Source organism: Gorilla gorilla, chromosome 8 (genome assembly GCF_029281585.2).
Source record: "Gorilla gorilla gorilla isolate KB3781 chromosome 8, NHGRI_mGorGor1-v2.1_pri, whole genome shotgun sequence".
NCBI classification, from domain to species: Eukaryota; Metazoa; Chordata; class Mammalia; order Primates; family Hominidae; genus Gorilla; species Gorilla gorilla.
In genome coordinates, this window is record NC_073232.2 from 67527706 (window position 1) to 67549893 (window position 22188).

The 22188-nt window shown below is 36.3% G+C and overlaps 1 protein-coding gene across 22 annotated transcripts in view; it reads right to left on the minus strand.

Annotated features, from left to right (window-relative positions):
- MAPK8 (mitogen-activated protein kinase 8) overlaps positions 1–22188 on the minus strand; it is a 133182-nt gene that overhangs the window by 67976 nt on the left and 43018 nt on the right. The gene's annotated exons all lie outside the window — the stretch shown is intronic.

Sequence of the window (22188 nt, forward strand, 5' to 3'; positions counted from 1 at the left end):
ACTTATGCCTGTGACTGGCATCTGAAGTAGGGGGGCAGTGTTGTGGGACTGAGACCTCAACCTGTGGGATCTGATGCTGTTTTCAGGAAGACAATGTCAGAATAGAACTGAATCAGAAGACACCCAGTTGGTGTCTGTTGGAGAGAAATCTTCATACATTTTGGTGATTAGAGGCCACAGAAGTATTCTGTCTTGTATGATTACAGTAGGAGACACTACTCCCCACCAACCCCCATATCCTCAGATATATCTACAGAGGCTTCCAATAATTATAAACTATAACACAGTAAAGTGCTTCGAGGGGGGAAAAAATCCTTGAATAATACTGTCAAATGACTTAATGCAACAAATGACAAGGGAAAGAAGGCCTTGAAAAACACAACACACTGAAGGCATTCAGTACAAAAACAAATGGTCTTAACAGCACTTGAAAGGACCCAACCATATTATAGCTCTGAGTAATAATCGATAACTATGATACTCCTGAGGCACTAACAAATTAAATGACCAGTATACTCTATTTCAGAAAGCCAGACTATAGCTAATAATTTTTTTAATAAAAAAGCAAATTAAAGTTATTTAAAAAATATCAGTATATTGGGGAGATTTTAAAAATCACATATAATAATACATCATTCACTGGCAATATACATACTTTCAGAAAGTCAGTTACTCTTCAAACCTTTCCAATCTCCTTTCATGCTCCACTAAACCCTCTGGAAAGCCACTCACAAATCCGGTGATCTGCTTGGTCAACCCTTTCAACCTCTTTTGAGTTTCTTCACAAATTCTCAAAGCCTGTAAGCACCTTTTCTCTATTTCTTACTCCTTAAATGTACATAGCGTCTAAGTAGACCTTACCACTTTATATTCTTTGTAAATTTATGGGTTCAATTACAATCTCCCAATTTTGTTTCCAGCCCTGGCTTCTCCCTTATATTTTCAACTGCCTCTTGGTCATCTCAGTATGAATGATCCATAGGTACTCAAAGGGGAAACGGTAAAAATCTAACTTTTCTTCCCTCTAAAACTAACTTGCTCTTCCTTCCATGTTTACTTCTTTTATCAGCAATACCATTCTTCCAGCAATGCAGGCAAATGCAGGAAAATCTCCTAAGATGCTATTGGTCCATTCCCCTTTAGTGTTACCCTCATTTTAGGACCTGCCTCTCAAGCTGAGTTACTCTCACTTATTCTTTGCACACAGGACCTCTAGGCCTTTAACAACTCACTTTTCTATTAGTCCTCACTTTTACTTCTTTCCTTCCACAGCTTATATTCCATGTTCCATTAGTCAGACCACCATCATGTCAATATCTTACTCTCAATGTACCAACCTGAAGTAGCACAACATAAGCTTGTAATCAGACTGCTGAACAAAACCAATACAATGATGTATACTGGTGCTGCCTTCAATTTAATACCTCTAATCTAAGCTAGTGAAAAAAAAAATCCCAAGTTGCACTAGTCTAATTTCTACAGTATCTATTACAAACTGTCCTCCTGTTCCCTAAGTCTTCGACTTTAACTTATTTGTAAATAATCCCAACCTCTTCCTAGAGAAAATGAAAGTCAGGGAATACCTCTTCTTCCATTCACTAAACTAGTTTCCACATACTTTTGCTTCACTCTTCACCATTACAATGTAATAGTGCTCTGAAGAATCTCCTGATCTTGCTCAACTGATTATCACTCTTTCTCCTAGCACTGAAATATGATCAAGACCCTGATATTTTTAAAAATACATAAAAACCTTACTTCGCTGTCATAATCATCTCTACCCACTCTTTCTCCTTATAGCTCAAGCACTGTTTATATTTGTTATTTTGATTTCTTCACTTGCCAGAGTCCTCAATCCTGTTTCCCATATTCACCAATCCCATTAAGCTCATTCACCAAGGTCATCAACAAACTTCTTGCTCCTAAACAGAACTTGACTCTTTCCTATGCTGCTCATCAGCACCTGACACTTTCACCACATTCTCCTGCCTGAAGCACTTTTCTTGGGTTTCTAAAAACACTGCATACTCTGGATTTTTCTTACACCTTTCTGTTCCTTCCCAGTCTGCCTTGTAGGCTCATTTTCCCCCCTCTGCTAGCCCTCAGATTCTCTTCATGGCTGCCTTGGCCCTCTTGTCTTGTTACACTCTCCCACGGCAATTTCATCCACCCTCATGGCTCTAGTTATCACTTAACACTAAAGAATTTCAAATATGTATCTACTATTGAGCTTTTCCCTCTGCTATAGATGCATATATTCAAGGGTCTACTAATCATTACCACTTAGATGTCTCGAGGCTATCTCAAACTCTGCACGTGCACAAAAATAAATTCTTCGTCTTCAATCCCCACTAAATTTGCTGCGATGCTACTTCAGCTCAGGGATTGCTATCATCATCCATTCAGGTATTCAAGCCAGAAACACAAACACTATCCTTGACTCTTTATACTCCAATATCCAATCTACATACACTTCTGGAGATTCAACCTTTAATCTACCACAGATCAGCTCTCTTCTTACTTACCCCCTGATTCAGGCCAGTATTACCTACTGCCTGGATTACTGTCTTCTCTTAAAGAGGTCCCCTTCCTTTAGTTCCCTTCCCCTGAATTCTTCATTCTGCAGCCAAAATGATCTTCTGAAGTTGGTTCTTTCTAAGAATTCTGCCTAGCCCACAACTCACCATACCCCTTAACTGTGAGAGGGGTTTGCTTTGAAGCACCATGTTTATGCTACATGACCCTGCCCTCTTAGCACAGCTGATTAAACCAAGGGTAGACAACTGACAAGGAACCAGTCAGACTCTCTCCAGAGAACTTGAAAGTGGGAGAGAAATTCAGAGGCTGTTAAGTTAGAGCTGTATAGTTAAGAGAAGACAGTATACACAGAGCAATGAAGCAGACATGAGAGACAAGACACTATGCGATACAACAGAAGAGGAAGCATCTGATACTGAACCATGTCTGGTTCCAAATCTTTGTGAAGTCCAGCCGCACTTCCTACCTCTGCATATGCTGAACCCTCTGGGTCACTTTCTTTGTCTTTTGCTTAAGTTTCTGACTTATAACTAAGACATTCTTAGCTAAAATAATTCTTCTAACATGCAATTTTGACCCTGAATCTCCCTTGCTTAAAATCATACCACAGTTAATTTCTGTTCCTAAGATAAAATCCAAGGCTTCATTAGGGCTGTGGACCAAGAACTAGGGGATTCCAGGAACTTCAGGACTCTGGATGATTTGGCCCTGGCCCTCTCTTACCAGATCCTCCTCCCTCTCCAATCCCAGGATCCAGCCACAATTAACTGCTTTAAAAGTACCACAATCTTTTCACCTCCAAGCCAACATGCGGGGAGAGGACAGGGAGGAATCTGTAACACACTCTAACCCCAACTTTACCTGGTCAAGACCTACTCATCACTGAGGCTTCAAGTTCAGTCAGTATACTCACTCCCAAGACAACATTGGGTCTTTCTCCATGGCAGCACATGTATTACCCTGAATTGAAATGTCTGTGCTTCCCATTGGACTAAAACACACGTAAGGGTAAAGAGCATGCATTTTGTTCACAGTTGGATTCCCAGAATTGCATAGCACACACTCAAATATTTTTGAATTAATCTAATCAGCTGCCAAATTGTGTTGATTTTACTGTCTTGATAAATTACTTTTTATTTCTTTGGACATTGTCCTACTTCAATCTCATTTCTTCTCTAAAATATTTCAATGATTTCTTAACTACTCTCTGCCTAATTTCACTCCCTTCAAATCCACCCATTATCTCCTGTAGCAAGTAGGTATTGTAATATAAGTTAATTTAATTCTCTCTTCTCTCAAAAACTGCCTTTAGAACAAAGCCCATCCAGTTGAATGTTTTATTCCTGGACCATATTAAGCTTTTCTGCCTTGATGCCTCTGTCCCCTTATGTGAAATGCCCTTTTCCACTATCTCCAAGTGTTCAAATATATGCCATTATATAAGGCCAAGAAATGGTATCTTTCGTTGAATTTTATTTATACTTCTCATGACACAATTTTTAAAATATTGAACTAAAAGTTACCTATATATCTAACTGTAAACTTATTCTGTCAACTAAGAAACATCAAGTTTACAGATTATGCAAAGATAAAACATGTAAAGCAACTCAACATAAGTGAAGAAACTGAGTTATTAATATTCACAAATACTTTTCATAATAATGTTACTTATGATTAATAAAATTATCTTTGTCTGCAAGATAGACTTTTCAATCTATCTAAAAGAAAGACTTTTAGAATGCTTTCATTACCAAAGACTGACGCTTAGTTTTGGTTAATGACATCCTTTAAACAATTAACTTGAAATTTATATATATATATAAACATATATATGTATTTATTTATTTATTTTTAATTTTTAAACAAGATCTCACTCTGCCACCCAGGCTGGAATGCAACGGCACAAGCATGGCTCACTTGCAGCCCCAAACTCCTGGGCTTAAGCAATCCTCCCACCTCAGCCTCCTGAATAGCTAGGACTACAGGCATGTACCACCAAGCTTGCTTAATTTTAAAATTGTATAGATGGGGTCTCATTCTGTTGCTCAGGCTGGTCTCAAACTCTTGGCCTCAAGTGATCATCCTGCCTTGGCCTCCCAAAGTGCCGCGCTACTACACCCAGCTGAAACTTATATTCTACTAACTAAAATGGGCTTAATTTTAAGGGTGCACAGATAACCATGATACCTCAATCAATATTAAATTTTCCTTTGTGAGCTTGGTACTTCAGATATTTCTTGGTCCAACACCTTCTAGTCATTCAGTTAAATTTTCAAGTTAGGAAAACAATATTGAAATAACATTTCGTGATTATGTAGCAGGGAGGATTCTAGAAAGCAATTTTTTTTTTTTTAAAAGCCAGCTACTAAACTGCACTAATAAAGCTTTCCAAATATTTGAGCTCCTTCAGACTAGTCAGTTGTTAACAGGGTAAAAAAAGAAAAAAAATTTTTCAACCCTATATGGCAGTGTTTTCCAAACTAATGAGCTCCAACACACTGATGGGTCATGAAATGAATTTGGTGGATTTGAATTTTTTTTAGTGAAATAGAAGAGAATAAAGAATATTAGGATGTAACTCATGTGGTAAGGATAAATATTTGCAAAACTTATTTTTATACTGTTCAATCAGATTTGTCCCAAAGCTGCCTCCATACACTGTTAACTGTACTCTAGCTTGATGTGTAAACAAGTTATAACCTAACTTAGGAGTATACCCTTATAACCACACATCTGAGTCTCAGCCAATCCCAGGTTAAAAGCTGCTAGATTATGCCCAAATAAGGCAAACACCAAGCTGCACCAATCAGGTAATTTCTGTATGACATTTCCTATTTTCCCCTGTTATTAGAACAGCTCACCAGTTGTAAGTGGTAGTATTCTGAACCATCTTAGAGTGCTGTCTGCTTCTAGAACCTTTTTCCTGCTCAAATAAACTTTGTTAAGTTTAAAGGTTCTTAGGGGTTTTTTTTGTTTAGTTTAGTTTTTAACAATACACAGATAAAGGCATACTGCATCACCAAAGTTATTTTTTTCCCATGGGAAAAAAATACTCATAAAAAAAAATCTACCTCCTTTCCAACAAAAAGTTATAGCAGGTTAAGTATTTAAATATACCTAGGGTTCTTTTCTTATTACATAAGAGCATTTAAAGTGACTTCAAATTAAGAAAAAAAAAAACACTGAATTCTAAAAGAATTTTCTCATTTGTCTTTGATTTATTGTGGACTTTACTGATCAAGTACATTCTGCAAGCTATGGCATGTAACATGCTACCCAGTAAATTACTATATATTCTGACTTCTCATTACTGAATCAGGAAATGACTAAATAATTTAATATGCAATTAAGGTTTAGATGAAGTTGATTCATCAAGAGATAATTGTAATCCAACTGTCATGCCATGACTGTAACACATGAGACATGCTCATTCTTTGACAACCTAAAGTTTGTCTTCCTTATACTCATATCTAAAATATCATTTAGGTACACAGCTAATAATAAAATGGCTAGGATTCAATATGCTTTAAAAAATACCTTTGTCAAAGATTCTTTATAGACAAATGAATAATTATACATTTCTCTCAAAAGATGGGATAATAATCTCTTTAGTTTATCGTTATTTTGGTTACCAAGAGTTAGCAAAGGTTTAGAATTTCCACACAAGGCAACATTGTGTAAATGCGGTAATAGTACTGATGGCAATATCTGATAATACATAAAAAAAGAACAAAAATATCAATAAATCTAGTCAATGCATACGAAAATTTCTAAGGTGATATGCAGGATACAAATTTACAGTCATGGGAGGATATTTATCTTAGATATCTTTGGGTTCAGTTCGCATTACCGGTTATTTTTGTTTTAACAGTTGTGAAAGTACAATTTCAACTTTTAAAACTTTGAAGGATATGTACCTAATGGCTGTATTCTGATGCAGTGAAAAAGGACAAAGACAACAGAGCCAGAAAAATGATACCACAGCCACACAGAAATTAAGTTCATCCTTTAAACAAACCCCTTTTGTATTGTTTGCTTTACTTCACTCCTGCTTCCTTAAGAACACTGGCAAACAGCCATATTTCCTGTTTTACACGGCTTAGCTGCAAGGACTCTTAAACAATAAAGAGAAATCAAGGGGATTTTATAAAGACAAATTGTTGTTACAATATTTGTAATGTAATCTAGTTATAATATTGTAAATAACGTGTATTTACATCAATAACTTGCCATTCTCCTTTAAATCGTACACTATATTTTCAAACTGATGAAATAATTCAGTTATTATTCCTGAAAAATAAGATTATTAGGTGCAAACACTTTCTCTGGAAAAATCAATTTTATAGTGTTTGCTGTCATTCTAAAGGTATCTGTAAAAGAGATACCAGTATGACTGATTGCTCTAGCTTGGCAAGAATATTTGTTTATAATCTCAAAGATCAACTGTGAGAGGCAATCAATCCTTTGTTTGGAGTTTTCTGTCTTTAGGATATGAAAGTATCCAACTAGTTGATATTACAAATGTTTCTGCCATTTCAGAAAATAATTATTTTCTCTTGGGCAAAAAAATAAAAAACAACCCTTGATATCACAAAGAGTTTGCCTCTCTAACTTACTGTTTCTTTGATCCTAGGCAACTTCTGATTCCTTAGTTTCTTCATCTGTAAATAGAGATATTTGTACTTGTCTTCCAAATTATTGAGAGCAACAAATTAAGTAAGAAACTGGCACATGATAAGCATTCAACAAATCTTAATTCCTTTTCCTTTTTACTTAACTCAAAACAGAAAGCCATAAGCATAAAATATTTCTAAAGAATTCAGTTTTTTTTTTTTTAAGTTTTTTCAGGCAATATCAACAGGGTCAATGTCAAAAACAAAATTCTCCTCAGGGTTGGTTACAAACATAAGCTCTAATGAGCCATTTCATTATACTCATTATTTGGCTTCAAAAACTCAAGATACCAATGTGTACTTTCAGGGAAAATAAAAATAAAAAATAATAAAAAAGGAAACTTAAGGAAACGAATTAACGCAGTGAGCTCCCCGCTGATGAAAATATCCTCTTTAGTCATCCTGGTATTTCCCTCCACTGGCCCATACAATGCCAAGCACAAAAACACTAAATAAATATTACTACAGAACTGCAGCAAATAGCCCTGTGTGCCTCAAAAACTCCTGAGGTACCACCATGTACTGGAAAATGACTCCAAATGACTATGAATCAGGAAGAAATGGATGAATTATTAACTGCATGCCTAGTTTGAAGAAATCTAAATAGATTATTGGCAATTGAATTAAAGTCTAAAATAACTTAAAAGCAAAAAACAAAATCTTCTAAGCACTGTAATGCACTTTTTACTATTGATATGAAGAACACTTCACCAGCTTTTCAGAAGTCTGTAAATAATCAGAAAATGTGAGGAAATCTGCCATCACATATATGTAAAGCTAGGTTCAGGTAAGGGCTCATCCAGTTTTTAAAAAGCAAACAGTACTCAAAGTAGAAACTACAAGCAAAGCAAGCAAGGATCAATATGAGCTGCCAAAGTGGTGCACTTGAGCCATCTAGTGGATGGAGAAAATGTAAGTTTAATTCTGTAAGAAAAACGTCCTACTGCTCAATTCTCTATGAAAACAGTAACAAATATGTTCTTTGGAACAGTACATTAAAATTGATAAAAGATAGTATTGAACTAACAAGTAGATATCGAGGAAAGATGAAAAATACAATGACGACAAATTTTTCAGGGTAGAGTTCAGATTTTATGGATAACTAAAGATGAAAACTAAGGACAAACACTCTCCCTTTATGGTATTTTTCTTACAACCATATAATCATTAGACCACACGTAATTTATAAAACACATTACAGAAAATAAGAAAGATTTCTTACCAGCTCCAGCTACCAAAGCCAAAGGTGGGGAGAAAAGAGAAATAGGAATAGATAAATGAATTTCTATGAGCTCATATAAAGAAAAGGAGGTTACCTTTCTGCCAGGGGACTCACATTCAATTATGGTTATGGCAACCCCAGCTCACCTAGGACTCCTGCTCCCATGTGGGACTGAAGGCAAAATGACCTTAAAATTTTCAGTACTCAGGAGGCTGAGGCGTGAGGATGGCTAGACGCCAAGAGTTCAAGGCTGCAGTGCATTATGTTCAGGCCAGTGAATAGCTACTGCACTCCAGTCTGGGCAACACAGCGAGGCCCCATCTCTAAAAAATAAATACCACGCTAGGTGTGGTGGTTCACGCCTGTAATCCCAACACTTTGGGAGGCCAAAGTGGGCGGATCATGAAGTCAGGAGTTCGAGACCAGCCTGGCCAACATGGTGAAACCCCGTCCATACTAAAAATACAAAAATCAGCTGGGCGTGGTGGCAGGCGCCTGTAATCCCAGCTACTCAGGAGGCTGAGGCAGGAGAATTGTTTGAACCCGGGAGGTGGAGGTTGCAGTGAGCCAAGATCACGCCATTGCACTCCAGCCTGGGCAACAAGAGTGAAACTCCATCTCAAAAAAAAAAAAAAACTAATAAAATTTTGGAAATCACAAATTACGTGAGCAGTGTGATACAGTGGAATCCACTTAAATTTTGGAGGCACATTTTTCTTGTTCATAAAACTATGGTCTTGGAATAAATTAGTGGTAAGATCACTCTTAACTAAAATTTAATCATTTTAGAAACCCCTACCCACTTCCCACCCCCACAACAGAGGCTAATAAAAAGAAAATGTGGTTTTTTTGTTTGTATTTGTTCCCCATTAATTCACATGAACAGTATATGATTTCCTCTTCTGAGTCTGGGACACAAAGATGACTCCCTGATCCCAAGAAATAGAGAAACTAGTTAGTAGAAATAAAACACTCGAAGTTCATTTTAAAGCAAGGCAGAAACAAGGGTCAGAAAAGATACAAATGAAATGCTACAGATATCTTTGAGGCTAAGAATCTGGCCTGAAAAAAGGTAATTTTCACTTCTGTATCTTTCTTTCTAAGACTCATTGTGTAAGGAGAAAAGAGGTAGAAGGGATGGGGGATATGGTGAAGGGAATGAATAGTGAGAGGAAAGAACAGAGGCAAAACCAGCAACTGTCAAAGAAAAATATTCCATTTTGCTGGGCATACAGGTTTCATAAAGGATCCACTGCAGGAAATAAAGCTGGAAAAAGGTACAATGAATTTACTTTTGCATCACAGACCACTGGCAAACCACATCTGAGGACATTAAGCAAGGCAAATAAAGCTGGTCATGTCAATGAAAATGAGGAAAATTTTCTGAAGTTTTGGAAAGAATCAATGAAATTTGCTAGTCAACTGGCTATAGAGGCAATGAGGAAGAAGCTAGAACTCAAGAAATTTCAGTCTGCGTGCCAGGCAGGGTAGTGATATTATTAACCCAAGTAGAAAACATACTTACTGTGTCACATAAATTCTCATTTTACATACAAATTAGTAAGAAGAAAGATGCAGACTAAGGACAGCACCTTAGGGAAGACCTATATGTAAGCTACCCCCTACGCCCCAGGGGAAAGAAAGAAGAAAGGCAAGGATGGAAGAAGAAACGCACAACGGTCATCAGGGTAGAAAGGAAAACTTAGAGAAGTATAATAGTACAAGAGAGAGCAATGTTAGTAGTATGAAGTGGTAAAAACTTTATTTGCTTTAAAGTGTGAAAGTGATGATAGCTATAATACATTTCCTTTTTTAAAAGTATAAGTATTATTCTGAAAGCAACAGGGAAGCATTCAAGCCTAGGAAAGGTAAACTGAAATAATTCATGTTCAGTGGCTGTTTTCACCCTAGAAAAGGACATGAGGTCCTGTGGAGCAATAAGAGATTGGGGGAGGAGGGAAGTGGAAAACAGCTGAGAACATAAGGAAAATGAAATCATTATAAGATAATTACAGAGGCAGTCATAAGTCAACTAAGGGCAGTCAACCAAGAACAAACAGATTATCAAGTGACACATTGGAAAAGCAAAAAGATAAAAACACTGATTTTAAACATGTTAATTTGGAGACCCTATTAATGTGATCAGGGGTAATATGCAACAGACATATGGAAATACAAAAGTGGAACTCTAAAAAGTGAGTCACGTTCCTCGATAGAATTCATGTATAAAAGTAGCTGGTCTGATGCCGTTTCCATAATATTAATCAATCAGGTCTTTTCCTTTTTATTGATTTTGGTTATTTATATTTTCCTTTAAAAAAAAACAACCACTTCATCATGATTACAGATAACTGGCATAGAAATGTACAAAAAATGCATCTTATGAAAACTATTACATAACAAAGTGTATTCTGTATATACACACACTTAAAAAAAGAATGAACACCCGTGTAACCATCACCCATTACCAATTCCTTAAAATTCCCCCCATAATCATCTCCTCTCACACCCAAGAGGTACCATTTATCCTAAAGTTTGTGGAAATCATTGCCGTGCTTTTCTTTGTAACTTCACAATCTAAGTATTTATCCCAGTCATATTTTTCGGTTTTGGCTCTTACCAAACTTCATATAAAAGAAATCATGGCATACATATCCTTTTGCGTTTGCTTCTTTCACCTGATTTTATAACTGTGATACATGTGTGTGAGAGTGTGTGTGGCTGCAGTTCACAAATTGGGCCTATGGAATGATATTCCACTACATGAATATACCACAGTTTATCTAATCTACTACTGAGGGATATTTAGGTTGTTTCCAATTTTAGGCTATGATAAAAAATGTTGCTATGAACATTCTTGTAGATGCCTCCCCCACACATTTGCTTATGCTTTTCTAGGGTTATTTACCCTAACTTCTAGGGTATCTACGAGTTAATCTGCTGGGCCATAGGATAAGCACCTGTTCAACTATTTTAGGTGATAAAAAAACCAATTTTCCAAAGGGGTAACACCAACATGGAATTGACAGACTTTTAAATGTAACTAATATCTCACTTGGTTTTAGTCTGCACTTCTCTTAAATACTAAGGAGACTGGGCATCTTTTCTGTATACTTTCCTTTCAGTTTTCCTCTTTTTGAAGTCTCTTTCTAGTTCAACTGTTCGAGTTCTTTACACCTTCTTCTTTTTTTTTCTTTTAGACAGAGTCTCACTTTGTAGCCCAGGCTGGAGTGCAGTGACACGATCTCGGCTCACTGCAACCTACATCTCCCAGGTTCAAGTGATTCTGGTGCCTCAGCCTCCCAAGAAAGTGGGATTACAGGTGCATGCTGCCAAACCCGGCTAATTTGTAACAGTCCTTTCTCAATTATGTGTTGCAAATACCTTCTCTAGTTGGAGGCTTGTTGTCTCACTCCCCTTATAAAGATTTCTGGCAAAGATGAGTTCCAAAACAATGTAGCTGAACCGATCAATCCTTTTCATGCTTTCTGTGTCTTGATTAAGAATCTTTCCAGCCTTAAAATCATGGATAATATGCTCTTTATGTTATTAAAAGCTTTATACAGTTGTTGGCTTTTACATAGAGGTATTTATTCAACCTGGAACTGATTTTTATACAATGTGAGGAAGGTATCCAATTTATTTTTTTTCATGTGTCTATCCGATTATCCTAGCACAAGTCATTGAAGCCCTTTCCTTAGTGATCTGCAATGGTGTTCTGTCACATAGAAAGTATTCAAATAGGCAGGGAATGGGTGGTTCTGGGTACTCTATTCTTTCCATTGTCTATTTTCTACCTTTGTACCAATATCACAATGTTTAATTATTTTCATTTTATAATATATCGATATCTGATAGGGCTAGCCCCCCAAACTGTCAAGAAACTCTTGACACAGACAAGAGAAAAAGACCTGCAAAGAACTTAAACACTAAAATGATCACAGCTTACAAAACTATGTGTAACAAGCTTTTAAAAAATGGCAAAACTAAATGTATCTGAATTACAACAGCAAATTATAAACAGAAAACTACTAAAAATGAAAACTGAGATAAATTAATTTAAAAAATGAAAACCTGTGGATCCACTGGTGCAGTATACTGAAGAAAAAGTACACACTTAAAACGCGTATTTTTAAAAAAGATAAAAGTTAATAAGCTAATAAATAATAATTCGAATTAGGAAAAGAGCAGTAATATCAACCCAAAGAATATAGTAAAAGGAAGAAAATAATGAAGATGAGATGAGAGCACAAATTAATGAAGCAAAACAGAAGAAGAATCAGCAAAACCAAAAGTCGGGTTTTTTATAAGATAAAGCCGGAGGACTCATACTTTCTGACTTCAAAACGTACTACACAGTAACAGTAATAAAAACAGTATGGTACTGGCATAAGGACAGACATGCAGATCAATGCAATAGAACAGAAAGTCCCGAAGTAAACCCATATATCAATGGTCATCGATTTCTGACAAGGGTGTCAAGACAAGAGGGAAAGAACAGTATCTTCAACAAATGGTGCCAGACAACTAGATTGCCAACATGCACAAAGAATACATTAGCCTGTTACCTACACCATGTTCAAAAATTAACTCAAAATGGATCAAAGACCTAATATAAAACTAAAACTATAAAACACTTAGAAGAAAAGATAGGAGGGTAAATCTTTTAGACCCTGGATTTGGCAACGGTTTTGTAGATATGACATCAAAGGCACAAGCAACAAAAGAAAACCAGATGAATTAGACTTTGCCAATATTAAAAACTTTTGTACATCAGAGGACATTATTAAGAAAGTGGAAAGACAACCCACAGAAGAGGAGAAAATATTTGCAACTCATGTATCTGACAAAGGTCTTGTATCCAAAACAGGAAAGAACTCTTACAATTCAACAACAAAAAAGACAAACCCAAAACAGCCAATAAGTATGTTACAAGATGTTCACCATCATTACCCCATGAGACAAATACAAATCAAAACCATAAGGCACCACTTCATATCCTCTATGATGACTACTAATATAATCAAAAAGAAAGTAACAAGCTCTGACCACGATGTGGATAATTAGAATCCTTGTATATCACACGGGTAGAAATATAAAATGGTACAACTGCTATGAAAAACAGTTTGCTGGGTACCTCGAAAAGTAAAACATAGATTACCATATGACCCAGCAATTCCAGTCAGGGGTATATATCCAAAAGAACCGAAAACAGATATTCAAACAAAAACGTGGATACAGATGTTCATAGCAGCACTATTCACAACAGCCAAAAGGTAGCAACGTCCAAAGGTTCATCAACTAATGACTGGATAAACAAAATGTGGTAGATAGAAACAAAGTCCTGATACCTGCTACAATATGGATGAACCTTGAGGACATTATGCTAAGTGAAGTAAACCAGGTACATATTCTATGATTCCATTAACATGAAATATCCAAAAAAGACAAACCCATAGAGACAAAAAGCAGATTAGTGCTTACCAGGAAGGAAATGGGACAGGGGAATGAGGAGTGACTACGTAACGGATACAGGGTTTCCTCTTGGGGTGATGAAAATGTCCTGGAACTATACAGTGGTGATGGATGCACAACATTCTAAATGTACTAAACAAATAATAAATTTATGTTACGTGTATTTTATAATTAAAAGATTTTAAAAAATAAGATTGATGGCCAGGTGCAGTGTAACCTATAACCCCACCACTTTGGAAGGCCGAGGTGGATGCATTGCTTGAGCCCAGGAGTTCGAGACCAGCCTGGGCAACATGGTGAAACTCCATCTCTATTAAAAAATACAAAATTTAGCCAGGTGTGGTGGCATGTATCTATAGTCCCAGCTCCCACTTCGGAGGCTGAGGTGGGAGGATCACCTGAGCCCGAGAGGTCAAGGCTGCATGAGCCTGGATCATGCCACTGCACTCCAGCATAGGTAAAAGAGCGAGACCCTGTCTCAAAACACAAACAAAAATGATGAACTCTCTGGTATGTTCACTTATCACTGATTATTCTTAGCAAACCATAAAGATAGCGGCTTTTACTATTTGGTGTTTGCAAGACTAAACAAAAACAAAGAAGGCACAGAAAACCAATTATGAGTGGTGAAAAACAGGATGTGACTACAGATGTTACAGATGTGAAACAGATGAAAGAATACTTGTAAAACAAGGTTTATGTCAGTGTATTCTCTGCTTGTTCTATCAGTTAATGAGACAAGCCTAAAAACCCTCCAACTGTGATTATGAATGTCTTTTTCCTCCTGGTATTTTGTTTGCATTATATACTTTGTAGTCACAGCATTAAATATGTGGAATTTACAATCGTATTTTCCTATCGAAGTGTTACCTTTTATCAGTGCAAAAAACAATCCAATTTTTGCCTTTAAAACCTATATTAGTATTTGCACAATATATCTTTTTTCCATCCTTTTACTTTCAACCGTTTTAAACTTTTTTTTTTTTTTTTTTTGGTAAACTACGTAGTTGGATTTTTTTTTTTTTTTTTTTTTTTTTTTTTTTTTTTTTTGAGATGGAGTCTCACTCTGTCACCCAGGCTGGAGTGCAGTGGTGCAAATTCAGCTCACTGCAACCTCCACCTCCCAGGTTGAAACGATTCTCCTGCCTCAGCTTCCCAAGCAGCTGGGATTACAGGCACATGCCATCAGAACCAGCTAATTTTTGTATTTTTAGTGAAGACGAGGTTTCACCATGTTGGCCAGGCTGGTCTTGAACTCTTGACCTCAAGTGATCCACCTGCCTCGGCCTCCTGAAGTTCTGGGACTACAGGTGTGAGCCATCATGCCAGGCCACATAGTTGGATTTTAAAAATTCAGCAGGCCACTCAAACTAATTGGGGCTTAATTCATCTTACATTTAATGTAGTTAATGATATATTTGGATTTATATCCATCACTTTGTTTTCTACTAAATCTGTGAACTATGTGTTTCTGAGTTTTTCTCCTTTTGGATTTCATATTTTCCCTTATTTCATCCTCTATGTTATTTCACAAGTTATTACCTCTATTTCTTTTATCTGCTATTATGAGACACATGCTGATTAACTTTAGACTCTGAAAAGTTATGTGTCTTTACTGTCCTCACAAGTACCTTACAGAAACTCCATTCATCCTTCTGACTTATGTGCTATCATTGACATATATATTAATATGCTTTAAAGCCTATGAAAATGATTACTGTTTTATAAAAATGTTTGTTTAGATTTACTAAGATATTTACTACTCTTATGCTTTTTGATCTTTCTTCTATCTCTGGTCTCCTGTCTGAGAGTCACTTTCTTCGTGCCTAGAGTACACACTTCTAAATTTCAAGTGAAGACTTCCTAATTGCAAATGCTCAGTTTTTGTCTGCAAGAAACATACGAATTTCCCTGGATTTATTCTCTTAGTATAAAATTCTAGATTTTTATTTTAAGAAAATGTTCCCCTGTCTTCTGGGTGTGACCTTATTCACAGTAAATCTGTCTTCCTCCCCAGATATGTCAAAGATCTTTTCTTTGTCTTTGATGTTCTGCTGTTTTACTGTAACAAGGCTAAGTGAGGATTTATTTATTTAACCACCTTAGGTTCCTGTGCTTCTTCAATGTATAGTTTAGTGTTGTTCACAAGTTGCAGAAAATTCTTAGCCATTATTCTTTTAACTGTTGTTTACCATTCTCTCTTACAGAAGACCATTCAGATAAATATTTATTTTTAAATATGTATAACTTCTCTTTCATACTTTTCAACTGTTTCTCTTGAATGCTTGTTGAGTAATTATTCAGTTCATTATTTCCTTTTTTGTTTATATAATCTGCAGTTAAATTCATCTATTGAGGATTTTTTTTTTTTTTTTTTTTTTTTTTTGAGACGGAATCTGGCTCTGTCACCCAGGCTGGAGTGCAGTGGCGCAATCTCGGCTCACTGCAAGCTCCGTCTCCTGGGTTCACGCCATTCTCCTGCCTCAGCCTCCCGAGCTGCTGGGACTACAGGCACCCGCCACTACGCATAGCTAATTTTTTGTATTTTTAGTAGAGATGGGGTTTCACCGTGTTAGCCAGGATGGTCTTGATCTCCTGACCTCGTGATCCGCCCGCCTCGGCCTCCCAAAGTGCTGGGATTACAGGCGTGAGCCACCATGCCCGGCCCTATTGAGGATTTTTAATAAAGTTTCAACTACTATAATTTTCAATTGTATAAATTCTAGCTATTTTTAAAAAATCTCTTTGAATAGTCTTTATAGTTTCTGAATCTTGGAAGATATTTTCAACTTGTCTTTTGTTGAAACATATGAAACACTTACTTCATATTCTGTATCTGCCTATTCCTATTTTCCAGCAGGTCTGCTGTTGACTCCTGCTCACAGTGCTTAGTTTCTTTATGTTTTTCTTTTTGACTATCACAGTTGTTCTACTTACTTAGAATTTTATTTCTAGGAAAACTTTCAACTCTGGGATGGAGATGAGTTTCTCCAAAGAGAATTTCTGTTAGCTTCTACAAGAGTCTGGGGATACTCACTGCCAGTCTATGAATACTGCCATTATGGGGATAAATTATCTTAGGGAATTCTTTTTTTTTTTTTTTTTTTTTTTAGATCACCTACACGGCGTTAAATTCGCATTGCAAATTATACAAGGGTCAGCTGGTTGCTTAAAATTCTCAGCAGTGATCTTGCCCCCATATTCACTCCGACAAGGTTTTAGCTATACAAATAATTTTTGCAGTGTGGTTCCCGACCAGCAAAATCACTATCATCTGGAAACTTATTAGAGGTACAAATTTTAAAAGTCTCACCCCAGACCTACTGAATCTTACACTCTGGGGATGCTGCCCAGCAATCTTTGTTTTAACAAGTCCTCCATGTGATTCTGATGCACATTAAAAACTAAGAAGCATGCAGAAAATCAATTTTCCCTGCAATCTTGAAGGATGGTGGGATTGGTGGTGGTTTCCAGTTTAGCTGAGTCTCAGCTTTAAGGTGAAGAGGAAGAACGTATCAGATTCATCATCCCAGAAAGAAAGACCTTATTATTTCCTCAGGTTCCTCAATGCTCTCTGATGCTGAGGAAAGGAAACCAGATTTGGCAAATGCCCCCTGGGTAAAAACCAGTTTAAATGTCACAGACAATTTCCCAGACATCCTGTACCTTCCCTTCCCTTGTCTTCTTTTTTTCTCTTAAGAACTTTGATGCTTTAGCTAGGATAATTAAAAAAATTTTTTTTTAATTTTGAAATAATTTTAGATTCAAAGGAAGTTCCAAAGATAGCAAAAGAGGTCCCCTGTACCCTGCACCCAGTTTCTCTCATGGTTACATCTTACTATAATATAAAATCAAAACTAGGAAACTGACATTAGTACAGTGTGTGTGTATAGCTATGTATCGCTTTATCACAGGTGCAGATTTGTGTCACTACCACCAATCACAATCAAGATACAAAACTGTTCCATCACCACAAAGACTACCTGCTTTATAGTCACATTCACTTCCCTCTCTGTTCCCATAACCCCATCCCTAATCCCTGGCAACAACTAATCTGTTATTTGTCTTCCATGTCTATAATTTAGTCATTTCAAGAATGTTCTATAAATGCAGTCATACATATGTGACTTTTCGAGCTGACTTTTCTTCACTCAGCATAATGTCTTTAAGAGTTCTCTGATTAGCTGCATATACATCACATTCCCTTCTTATTGCTGAGTAGGATTCCATGATACAAATGAATCACAAATGTCCCAGAGATTTTTTTTCCATGTTTTAAGTTTTATGGTTGTAGGGTTTACATTTAGAATCTATGATCCACTTGCAGTTAATTTTTGCACAAGGTTTAGGTCAAGGTTTATTTTGTTGCCTATGGCTATCCAACTGTGCCAGTACCATTTGAACAGGCCACTTTCCTCCACTGAGTCTCTTTTGTACCTCTGTCAAAATCAATTGGCTTTACTTGTGTGGAACTATTTCTGGGTTTCTAGTCTGTTCCACTGACCTATGTGTCTATCTGTCTGCCAATACTACACTGTCTTGATTATGCTATCTTTATGTCTTGAAATTGAGTATAGAGTGTTTCCTCCCACCTTATCTTTTTCAAAACTGTATGAAAAACTAGCTACTCTGGTTCTTCTGTCTTTTCATATAAATCTTAGGATAATTTTGTCTATATTTACAAAAAGAACCTGCTGAAATTTTGTTAAACTTGTATTACATCTATTTTAGGAAAATAGGCATTTATAACATGCTGAGTCTTCTAATCTATGAGCACAGTATGTCTTTCCATTCATTTGGGTCTTTGATTTCTTTCATCAACATTTAATAGTTTTCATCCAACAAGTCCTATGCATGTCTTGTTAGATTGATATCTAGGTATTTCACTTTTTTTTTTTAGCAATTCCAAATAGTATTTCACTTTTAATTATGGTTTTCACACGTTCATTGCTAGTGTAGAGAAATTCAATTGTTTTTTAAATGTATCTTGTGATCCTGCTACATTATTAGTTCCACAGATTTTTTGTAGATTACTTAGGATTTTCTAAACAGATGATCACGTCACAGGCGAAAAGGAAGGTTTCATTTCTCCTTTTCCAATTGTCAGGGCTTTCCCCCCCCTTGTTTTACTGTGCTGGGTGGAACTCCCAATATTTTGTTGAATAAGAGTTGTGAGTGTGTGCATCCTTGTCACCTTGTTTCCAATCATAAGGGGAAAGCATTCAGTCTTTCATCAGGTATGATGCTGTTTATTTTCTATAAATATTCTTTATCCAGTTGAGGAAGTTTTCTTCTATTCCTAGTTTTCTAAGAGTTTTAATCATAAATGGTATTGAATTTTGTCAAATGCTTCTATAGCATTTGATATATTTTCTTCATGATCCTGTTAATATGGTTACATTGATAGATTACATTGACAGATTTTCAAATGTTGAATCAATCTTGCATTCCCAAAATAAAGTCCACTTGGTCATTGTGTTTAATTCTATTTATATACCGTTGGATTATACTGATTAACATTTTGTTAAGGATTATCTACATCTATACTTAAAAAGGAGTTGGTCTTTATTGGTAGGTTTTTCTTTTTTGGTATTGTCTTTGCTTTTGGTAGCAAAATAATACTGATTTCATAAATGAATTAGGAAATATTCCCTTATTTTCTGGCAGAGACTACACAGAAATAGTGTAAATTCTTCTTTAAGCCTTTGCTAGAATTCTCCAATGAAATCATTCGGGCCTATTTTCATTTTAAAATTATAAAGTTCTATTAAGTTGTAGCACTATTCAAATTATCTATGCCATACTGAGTGACTTGCAGTATGTTGTGCTTTCTGAAAACTTAGTTTATTTCATCAAAGTTGTCAAATTTATTTCTGTAGATTTTTAAAAATAGTATCCTTTTCATGTCCACAGGCTCCAGAGTGGTGGAGCATCCCAAATCTGATAATCTGAAATTCGAAATGCTCCAAAATCTGAAACTTTAAGAGTACCAACAAGACACTCAAAGCAAATGCTCACTGGAGCATTTTTAGATTTTGGGTTTTTGAATTTGGAATGCTCAACCAATGCAAATATTCCAAAATCTGAAAAAATCTGAAATCCGAAACATTTTTGGACCCAAGCATCTCAGATGAGGGATATTCAACCTGTATCTCTTATTTTACTCCTGATGATTTGTGTCTTCTTTTTTTTGTGTCAGTTTTGCTACATTTTTACCCATTAAGATTTTATTTTATTTTACTGTATTTTTCAGTTATAAAGTTTCCAATTGGTTTTTCTTTACATATTTATTTGCTACGTTGAAAATTTCCTTTTTTTTTTCATTTATTTCAAGCATGTTCATAACTGCTTGTTGAACCACTGTCTTGATGACTCCTTTAAAATTCGTGTCAGGGCAAGGTGCCATGACTCACGGGTACAATCCCAACACTTTGGGAGGCTAAAGCAGGAGGATCGTTTAGCCCAGCAGTTTGAGACCAGCCTGGGCACCATAGCGAGACCTCAGGAGGCTGAGGCGGGACAATCATTCAAGCCCAGGAGTTTGAGATTGCTGTGAGCTATGATCACATGCCACTGCACTCCAGCCTGGGTGACAGAGTGAGACTCTGTCTCAAAAAAAAAAAAAATTCAAAGTTGTTTTTTCTAATTCTGTGAAGAAAGTCAATGGCGGCTTGATGGGGATAGCATTGAATCTATAAATTACTTAGAGCAGTATGGTCATTTTCATGATATTGATTCTTCTATCCATAAGCATGGAATGTTTTTCCATTTGTCTGTGTCCCCTCTTACTTCCTTGAGCAGTGGCTGGCAGTTCTCCTTGAAGAGGTCCTTCACATCCCTTGTTAAGATGTATTCCTAGGTATTTTATTCTCTTTGTACAAATTGTGAATGGGAGTTCACTCATGATTTGGCTCTCTGTTTGTCTATTACTGGTGTATGGGAATGCTTGTGATTTTTGCACACTGATTTTGTATGCTAAGACTTTGCTGATGTTGCTTATCAGCTTAAGGAGATTTTGGGCTGAGACGATGGGGTTTTCTAAATATACAATCATGTCATCTGCAAACACAGTCAATTTGACTTCCTATCTTCGTATCTGAATAACCCTTATTTATTTCTCTTGCCTGATTGCCCTGGCCAGAACTTCCAATACTATATTGAATAGGAGTAGTGAGAGAGGACATCCTTGCCTGGTGCTGATTTTCAAAGGGAATGCTTCTAGCTTTTGCCCATTCAGTATGATATTGGCCGTGGGTTTGTCATAAACAGCTTTTACTATTTTGAGATATGTTCCATCAATACTTAAGTTTGTTGAGTTTTTAGCATGAGGGGCTATTGAATTTTGTCAAAGGCCTTTTCTGCATCTATTGAGATAATCATGTGGTTTTTGTCATTGGTTCTATTTATGTGATGGATTATGTTTATTGATTTGCATATGTTGAAACAGCCTTGCATCCCAGGGATGAAGCAGACTTGATCATGGTGGATAAGCTTTTTGATGTGCTGCTGGATTTGGTTTGCCAGTATTTTACTGAGGATTTTCGCATCAATGTTCATCAGGGATACTGGCCTGAAATTTTCTTTTTTTTGTTGTGTCTCTGCCAGGTTTTGGTATCAGGATAATGCTGGCCTCACAAAATGAGTTACGGAGAAGTCTCTCTTTTTCTATTGTTTGGAGTAGTTTCAGAAGGAATGGTACCAGCTCCTCTTTGTACCTCTGGTAGAATTCGGCTGTGAATCCGTCTGGTCCTGGGCTTTTTTTTTGGTTAGCAGGTTATTAAGTACTGCCTCAATTTCAGAACTTGTTATTGGTCTATTCAGGGATTCAACTTTTTCCTGGTTTAGTCTTGGGAGGGTGTATATGTTCAGGAATTTCTCCATTTCTTCTAGATTTTCTAGTTCATTTGCATAGAGGTGTTTATAGTATTCTCTGATGGTAGTTTGTATTTCTGTGGGATCAGTGGTGATATCACCTTTATCATTTTTTATTTTGTCTATTTGATTCTTTTCTCTTTTCTTCTTTATTAGTCTGACTAGCAGTCTATTTTGTTAATCTTTTCAAACAACCAGCTCCTGGATTCACTGATTTTTTGAGGGGTTTTCCGTGTCTGTATCTCCTTCAGTTCTGCTCTGATCTTAGTTATTTCTTGTCTTCTGCTAGCTTTTGAACTTGTTTCATCTTGCTTCTCTAGTTCTTTTAATCGTGATGTTAGGGTGTCGATTTTAGATCTTTCCTGCTTTCTCCTGTGGGCATTTAGTGCTATAAATTTCCTTCTAAAC